This window comes from Triticum dicoccoides, chromosome 2B (assembly GCF_002162155.2).
Source record: "Triticum dicoccoides isolate Atlit2015 ecotype Zavitan chromosome 2B, WEW_v2.0, whole genome shotgun sequence".
In the NCBI taxonomy this organism is placed as follows: domain Eukaryota; kingdom Viridiplantae; phylum Streptophyta; class Magnoliopsida; order Poales; family Poaceae; genus Triticum; species Triticum dicoccoides.
The window spans coordinates 476572907-476581613 of NC_041383.1; positions in this window are offsets into that span (position 1 = coordinate 476572907).

Here is an 8707-nt window from a genome sequence, read left to right on the forward strand (position 1 = left end):
ACACTGGCCGAGATTAATGCAAACACGGCAGATTTTCATTACATTTCAAACTTTTATAGGACAGAAAAATAAAAGAAACCCGACCCTAAACCTATTCTACGGCAGCGACTGACGTCCTCCATCTGCGATCTCTATGTATGGGGGCGGGGTTCAAGACCCGCGAAGTGAAGGTGCAGTCTCCGGCGAGGAAGAGTAGAACACGGGATACAGACCGGCCAGTTGGCACACCATGCCCTGCCGCCTCCCATGCCCTACTCATCCTTGGAGGAGTCCCCAACCTTGGCGGTGCCGGACGTTGGACGGCGGCAAGTAGGATGCGTGGCTGACGGTGCTCCCGTCGTCGGCCGCCAGCATGGCCATCGCTTGTGCGGTCGCGTCCGCGTTCGGCTACGCCACTATTGCGTCGCGAGAGGCGACTTGAGCGAGGGCGGCGACCTCGAGCTTCATCCCCGAAGACAAGCTCTCCCGCAGAGCGTTCGCACTTGCGGTCATGGCGGATGTGGTGTCAGGTAGGAGGATGATGCGCTATGGTGTGGAGGTTAGCTGGGCGTTGCCGCTTTAAGTAGTGCATTCCGGGGAGGCCAAGCGGCCGGGTGCGTCATTAAGTCGCCGGATTTGGTTCCTCGGACACCGAGCCTCTTTACGACGACATACGAACGTACGGCATGAACGCGGGCAGCTGGCGCTGGCTGGGAACGCACCGCACGACGATGCGAGGGACGAGGTTTTTGGTGTGCCAGGGTAGTCAGCTGCGGTCGCGGCAATGTTGGAGATGCCCTTTGCTCACATGCGATCCCCGCATGTCATTGAAAAAGCAAGACGACCCGGCATGGTCTCAGGTCCTGAGGATGTAGTTGGCCGTGGTACACCACTCCGCGGATGCGTCGCAGCGCCCCGTGCATCCTCGACGAGCCGGGTGTTGGGGTGTGTTTGGATTGTGGCCAAAGTGCACCTTACCAAAATTTTGATCATGACCCAAAGATTGGTCTTTGTTTGGATGGTTGCCATTTTTTTGGCATGCCAATGAACTCTAGCCAACTCTAGTTCATTTTTCTTGCCAATGTCGGCCAAATCATGCGAAACCAATACCTCAACCAAAATTTTGGCTACCCAATGGTTTAATGGGGAAACCTTGGGCACAAACCAAACATACTGTTGGTCGTGCCACAACACTAACGCCACCCTCGGCACACTGAAACCGACCGTGTCTAGCGATGATATGAGCGTGTCGCTCACCGCGGTCGCCGTGTCCAGAGACGATGCTAGAGCTGTGCCACGTTGTTGGCCCCAACGACCCACATGAACGGTTGTCCGTGGCGAGGAGGTCGTGGGCCAGCTCCTCCATTGGACTAGTCTGCGCTACGTCATCCCGACGGGTGTGCCCCACATGTCGGTTACCCTATTTCCCCGGCCATATTCGAGTGTCAGTGCTCCGCGGTGCGCATTAGGCCTTTCACTATGTAGGCCAAGCGAGACAACTTATTGTTTATTTGAGCCGTTCAAGTATAATCATGTGGCGTTTGCTTATTTCTCATTCCTCTCCAACCCTCTTCTCCATCGATCATGTCGCCCTCCGGTCGAGTCCATCCTCTTGCATGCCTCATTTGAACATTCCACCGAGTATCCTTCGCATGTACCCACCCTAGTCCTCTTTCAATCGATCACATAAGGCGAATTCAAAAATTTGGGGGCATGTGATACATAAGGCGAATTCAAAAATTTGAACCGGTGATCATAGCATCCGCAAATCATATATAAAGGGTATTCAATGTTCATTTCGTTTTTGAACGTACAATATACTCCCTCCTATCCTTTCTAGTTTACATATAAGTTTTATGTGTAGTCAAAGTATCTCTACTTTGATCAAAAAGGTATCAACATTCAACAACGCCCAATCAATATTGTTAGATTCGTACGTACTCCTAGGTTTGTACTCGAGATGGTTTCCAATTTGTTTTCAACCACGTGAATGTGCTTGTTCTCACGCATGCTCTTCCTACTAGGATTTCGCCACGTATAGCCAGTCCAATAGTAACTTTTTTAAGCTCCCTGTCCAATAGTACACGTGGAGTACCGAAAAACACCTTTACTCCCTCCTTCCATTTATATAGGGCCTATGTGGAGGAGAGAGATGTGAAAAAGTAAGGGGAGTGAGCTCTCATGCAAGTGCCTTAGCTATATACGCATTCCTAGTTAAATAGTACAATAAATATGAAGAAAGAGATAGAGAGGAGATGGAAAAAAGTACTAATACAATAGACAACCTTATATATTTTTTGCGGGAAATAGCCAACCTTATAGCCCACACTACCGTATGACTGCATATAATAGATGATGGCTATAGATGACATGGCAGTCCCTCACAGCCATCGACTGGCTATATTATTAACCATGCTCTAATGCGTTTTTAAAACCGCATTTGACTATTGACAAGATTAATAGTACATGAGATGTATAATGTGAAAATTATATCATTGGAAACTCCTTTCACATACGAATTTGACCGTATGCTTTGTGTAAGTTGCATGTCATATATTATTACTCTAACATTTGGTCAAAGTTAGCCTCGAAAAACGCATTAGGCCCTGCATAGTAAATGGAAGGAGGGAGTAGTAGTGGAAGTGGATCCTCTGACGTAGATATCCCTGCCTTACCCTCCCTTTCGGTCACTTACTGGCGGACCCCATGCTTGCTAGGCCCCGCATGTCAGTTACTCAATGGGTTCAGCCACGTCAGGGGATCCTCATCCGTAGTATACTCCCTCTATTTTTATTTACTCCGCATAAAACGGAGGGAGTGGTAGTATAATAAATGACGCGGGCGGGGGAGGGGGAGGGACGTCGGTTTGCTCTCAATTGTGGTCCCACAAGCGAGCGAAAATGCAAGACGAAGCGCGTTCCATTCGGTGAGTGGCATGGAGGGTCCAGCGTGCTTGGCTGCAACACGAACGTGACAAGAGCGATGTACAGTCAAAACCGATTGACTGGTCGTCACCGGAACCACTATTCACACCAGAACCTTCGCTGCTTGGCCTACGCCAGCCACTGCCCTAAAACCACACCTAATCTCCAGCCCATTCCCCCACCTTCCGATCCCCTAGCCCGCATCATGCGTCCCCTAGTTCACTGGAAAGCCATGGTGTGCCGCAACATCACTTACTACAAGATGCTGACGCCGGAGCGCCGCGTAGAAATCCCGGCGGCGGTCGGCGCCACAGACCTTCGTTCCCAAGCTCGCTTTGCGGCGGGCCAATCCCCGAGTTCTCTGGAGCCAAGCTACGAGGAGGAGGAAGTCGATCCAATGTTCATGGCGGAGGTCGCGGCGCAGAAGGCCCCCGATGGGTATGAGACGATGGACGTCGACTTCGTGCCGGCGTCCGAGTCCCCCATGGTGCAAGTGGACCAGCGGTTCAACATGGCGATACTAAAGGAGGACTGGGAGGCAGAGGCTCAACTCGATGCGGAGCGCGCGCATGCCGCTGCCATCGAGGCTCTCCTACAGGCAGAACCAGATGAAGTGGATGTGAACCGGGAGGCGGAGGCTCAACTTGAGGCGGAGCGCGTGGATGTCGCTGCCATCAAGGACCTCCTACAGGCGGAACTGGACGTCCTGGACTTGAACCAGGCGGCAGAGGCTCGACTCGATGCAGAGCGCGCGGATGCCCCTCTCGTCGACGCCCTCCTGCAGGCGGAACCCGACGTCCTGGACTTGAACCGGGCGGCGGAGGCTCGACTCGACGTAGAGCGCGCGGATGCCGCTGCCATTGGGGCCCTCCTGCAGGCGGAACCAGACGTCCTTGACTTGAACTGGGCCGTGCTCTCGTCCGTGTAGAGCACCCGCACGCTCAGCGTGAACGAGTAGCTGGAGACCGAGGACAACCACGGTGCGGAGACACACGTCGGCAGCCATGGCTGGTTCGCGCCGGCAGCCAAAGACGACGAGGCCGTCTTGTTCTGCGAGCAGTGATAGTTTTTTTTGAGATAATTGATTTTATGCCCCTAGTTGGGTCACACTCGGCAGGTTTACCCCTAGTTTCCAAAAACACTTGTTCCTGACCAAACCACTTTGCTCCTCTTATGCTATTGCCCTTTGACCGTTTGACCATCACTTTGAAAACTTCATAAAAAATTCATACTAACTTAGAAAAATTCAAATAAGATACCAAAATGTTCAGAAAAGCATCACCTATATGTGCATGTCATTTGCATTCATGAAAAAAAGTGTTGGCCAGTCCCCATTTCAGTTTTAGATCATATCATCTTAGCATGAACAGTAAAATCTAAAGAAATTCTAAAAATTCTAAAAAAATTGGTGGCAAACTTTGACCAATGTTTTGAGTGCTTGCCAAGTTTCATAAGGGAATGACATTCGTGGAAGTCGTGGCAAAAACAAAAATCAAGGCTCCAAAATTTCATTTTTTTACCACAACTTCCATGAATGCCATTCCCTTATGAAACTTGGCAAGCACTCAAAACATTGGTCAAAGTTTGCCACCAATTTTTTTTAGAATTTTTAGAATTTTTTTAGATTTTACTGTTCATGCTAAGATGATATGAGCTAAAACTGAGATAGGGACTATCAAACACTTTTTTCATGAATGAAAATGACATGCACACATAGGTGATGCCTTTCTCAACATTTTGATATCTGATTTGAATTTTTCTGAGTTTGTATGAATGTTTTATGAAGTTTTCAAAGTGATGGTCAAACAGTGAAAGGGCAAAAGCATAAGAGGAGCAAAGTGGTTTGGGCAGGAACAAGTGTTTTTCGAAACTAGGGGTAAACCTGCCGAGTGGGACACAACTAACGGCACCAAATTAATTATCCCTTTTTCTTTATGTTGTTGTTTTTATGGATCTTTTGCTGTGTAAAAACATATATTTGTTATGCAAGTCGCCTGACTTGGGTCAGTCTACCATTTCAGGTGGTTGGATGAATATCCTACGTCTCCTAACCCTTCTTTCCTTCTTCCTCACCTCTTCTTCTTCCCCAACAGACCACCGCACGGGCCGTACGGATACTCCCCAACATGCGGTTGGATAAACATACTCTATGAACAAAAATTATGTGTCAGTGATAGGATGGCTGGGTTTGGTTTGTTCACATGCGACAACACGTGTCAGTGAGGGTGCGTTCCCTTGGTTGGGTTTGCGGCATGCAGGAGCGACTATGTGAGGGTGTGGTGCGACTGCGGCGTGCAGGAGCGACCGTGTGAGGGTGCGGTGCGACCGCGACAGCCGTGCGCAAGTGTACCTCCTTCTCATTTTGAAAACTTTAGTAAATCTTGGCAAAAATGTGTGGCGAAGTTTGGCAATGCAAGGCCTAGACCCAAACAGGATAAGTATGTACGTACTAGGAGTACTAGTTTTAAAAAAGAAAGGCGGGGTTTTCCTTCACGGGATTTAATCGATACAAATCCTCGTTTCACGTGTCAATTAATGCGTACTTTTTTCTCCAAAGACCAAAGAGCTAACCATCTCACTCATCATCGCTTGATTAATGCAGCGCCATGCAAACCAACCTTCTCACTTCCGCATGCATGCAGGGGATATTAATGTTCTTGGTTGCTAGTACGAGGCAAACCCCATCAATTTTGCCTCGATTAGTGTTAGTGGACTTTTGTGAATTGTAACTTTGATATACTGGCCTTGTGTCCAAAAAATGGAGGTAGTAACTATATTTGACTTCCTTCCCCATTGCGGTGACGTTGACGATATCTTTTTTTCGTGGTTTGGCGAAGCGCGTTCGACGGAGAACACCATTGAGGGAGAACACGGTAAGTCGTTCGCAAGTGTCGCCTGCAAGCCGAGACAACCGCCTTATTTGCATCTAGGAAGTCTATTGAACCAAAGGACTAGTACTACTAGGAGTACACAATAGCATCATCCGTCCAACTTAGTGCGGTGAGATGGTTTCTCGAAGAAGACGATGGAGAAGCAGAGTCAGCGAAGAGTGAAATGATGGTCGCTTTGTCCGTGCTTTTGTGATTTGACGCCTCACTGCTTTGTGATTTGTGATAGAAGGGACAGGGGAGTAGACTCTGTGCTCTATACTGTACTACATGCGTGCAAGCATGGGAGAAAGTGGAGAGACGTTGCATTTTTCTATTCCTTCAATCAATCAATCAGGGAGCTTCGGTTCCATCTTTTTGGCTTTGGCAACACCGTCCATAATGGTTCCCATGATGCCAAAAGCTATTTTCACATTTGGCTACACATTGTGGATGCCCTTAACCGTACCACTTGGTTTTGTCTTGTGTGCTATCTATACAAATCTCAATTATATTGATCTAAAAAATTATAGAATCAAGATTAGTAAAAAGGAGGTGATTTTGCCGCGCGGATGGCGGGAGAGGTTTCTTATTTTTAGAGGACGTTGTCCTGGCGGTTTGCTAACATGCGGTCCCACGTGTCAGTGCTTTACCAAGCCAATCCACGTCCCACATGAGGCAGAACAACGGCAGAAGCAACACGTGGTTAAGTTGAAGAAGATGAGGGAGAAGCGGATTCAGCAACGAGTGAAATGACTGTTGCTTCGTCCCTCCAACTTCTTTTTTTAGAATTATTAGTTCATCCCTCGAACTTAACTACGGGAAAGGTGCAGCTTTGTGATTTGACGCCTCATTGCTCATTACTACGCCGGCGCCATGACAGGGGTGCTTCACCCCAGCTGCTCTGCACTGTATTCCGGTATGGCACATGGACCCGGTAGCTTGATGTCCCACATGTCGGTGAAAGGGACTAGAAGATTTATGAAAGCGAGCGCTCCACTCTTACGACGGAGGAGTACACGACACGACGACCCAGTGAACTGTCACTTGTACTGTATTGTACTATAGTTTTGTTGTTTCGCACGATCCATCGATACAAACCCGATTAAACAGGAAAGGGCGGGATTTTTACCGCGCGGTAGATGATACTGGCCATACATTTCAAAGGCAATTTTAATGTATGCAAACTGAATAATTAACAATATGATATCTAGTAAAACTAAAAACACATATGGCTTATTGTGTTAGAGTGTAGTAGTAGTGATGTATTGCATAGTTGTTAGATGTAACATGCGAGAACGTGTAGAGATGTAGTTTTGGAGGGCCTACAGAGAGAAAAGCGTAATACGGTCACCAAACTTCAGAGTAAGCTGATTACGGTCACTATATACGTTTTGCGGTGATTATACGGTCACTTGCTCATAGTTCAGCATCGGATTGCACTCTATTGACCGGCCAAATAGTCTGTGTGGCGCCATGTTGACTAGTTAAATTGACCACGTTCCTTGTGGGTCCCACCTGTCAGTTCGCATAGGGAAAAGGTCAGATAAACACAAATTTACGCAGGCGCAACAAGACTCCAACCCGTGTACGGGTATCACCTGGTTGTGTATGTGTCTGTCAGGGCCTGATGTGTGCGCATGCACGTGTAGGGTGAGCACTTGAGCGTGAGAGTGTGTGTTGGTTGTGTGGTGTACTGGTGTGTGCATGCATGCGTCTGTGTGTGCGTGTGAGTGTTGTGTGCGTGCGTGGCTGCGTGTGTACATGTGAGTGTTGCGTGCGTGCGTGGGTGCATGTGTTTGTGTGAGTGTTGTGTGCATGCAGTTCGTGTGCATGTGTGCGTATGTGTATAATCACCACACCAGCTCATGTGTGTTAAAACAGACGGCTCAGCATACCAATACAAGGCCACCTTGTCCGCTATGCCCGCGGTCATGACTTCGAACCACCTTCCAAATATTTTTTTGGCGTTTGTTTTCATTCTTACTAGCAAGATGCCCGTGCGTTTGTATGACTAGTTTATCTTGTGAGAGAAAAGGATGAACGAGGGAAGGCCTTATTTGCAAATGTGGAGAGGTGTGTGGGTACCTTTTTGCAAAATTGCCATAGTTTCTTTCCTATCTGTCACATATAAATCGGATTGCCTATATTGCAGGATGGCAGGCACACCATCATCACCAACTCTGTTTTTATAAGAGTGTATTTTTTGTATTTTATAAGAGTGTAGATGTAGAGTAGATACAAGCCGACAGGTGGGCACCATGGAAGTGAGATAATGTGATGCAACACTAGAGGTGACACGTGGAGCGTTTAACTGGTCAACTAGTCATGTCATGAGCAAATACAGAGTTGTACGGTGAGCCCGTGACTATATAATAACCACTAAACATAAATGGTGACCGTAATGAGTGGATTCTGAAGTCCAATGTACGTATCGTGCTTTCTCTTCAAATACAATGATCGTCATTGCATATATCGCGAGAGAAAGATGAAACATGCGTAAATTTTCTGGGGGCTTACTTTTAGAGGACCTGGAGATAGTTTTGTGTGCATACGTGAAAGGGGCGTACAAGGGGGGTATGCGATGGAGAGAGAGATGCTCTTCATTTCTCTTTAGTATGACTAACTTTTTATATAGTATAAAAATATACAAATTCACAGTGCGGAATAAATATCATTGTGGGCACCATGCAATGCAAATTAGCGTTCGTACTCCTCCATATAACTTTGTAATGTTATATATATGTAGAAACTCTAAAATAATTTTTTGGCCACACTTTATTCAAAGGAATGTTGTATGCGAAATAAACGTGAAGAGAGGGCTTTTTAGATCAATGGGGTACGTGATGTAACATGTGTGAATGTGTAGTTGATGCATTTGGCGGGGCCTAGAGAGGTATGTGTGTGTATTATGTGTTCGAGAGAGGCATGGATAGA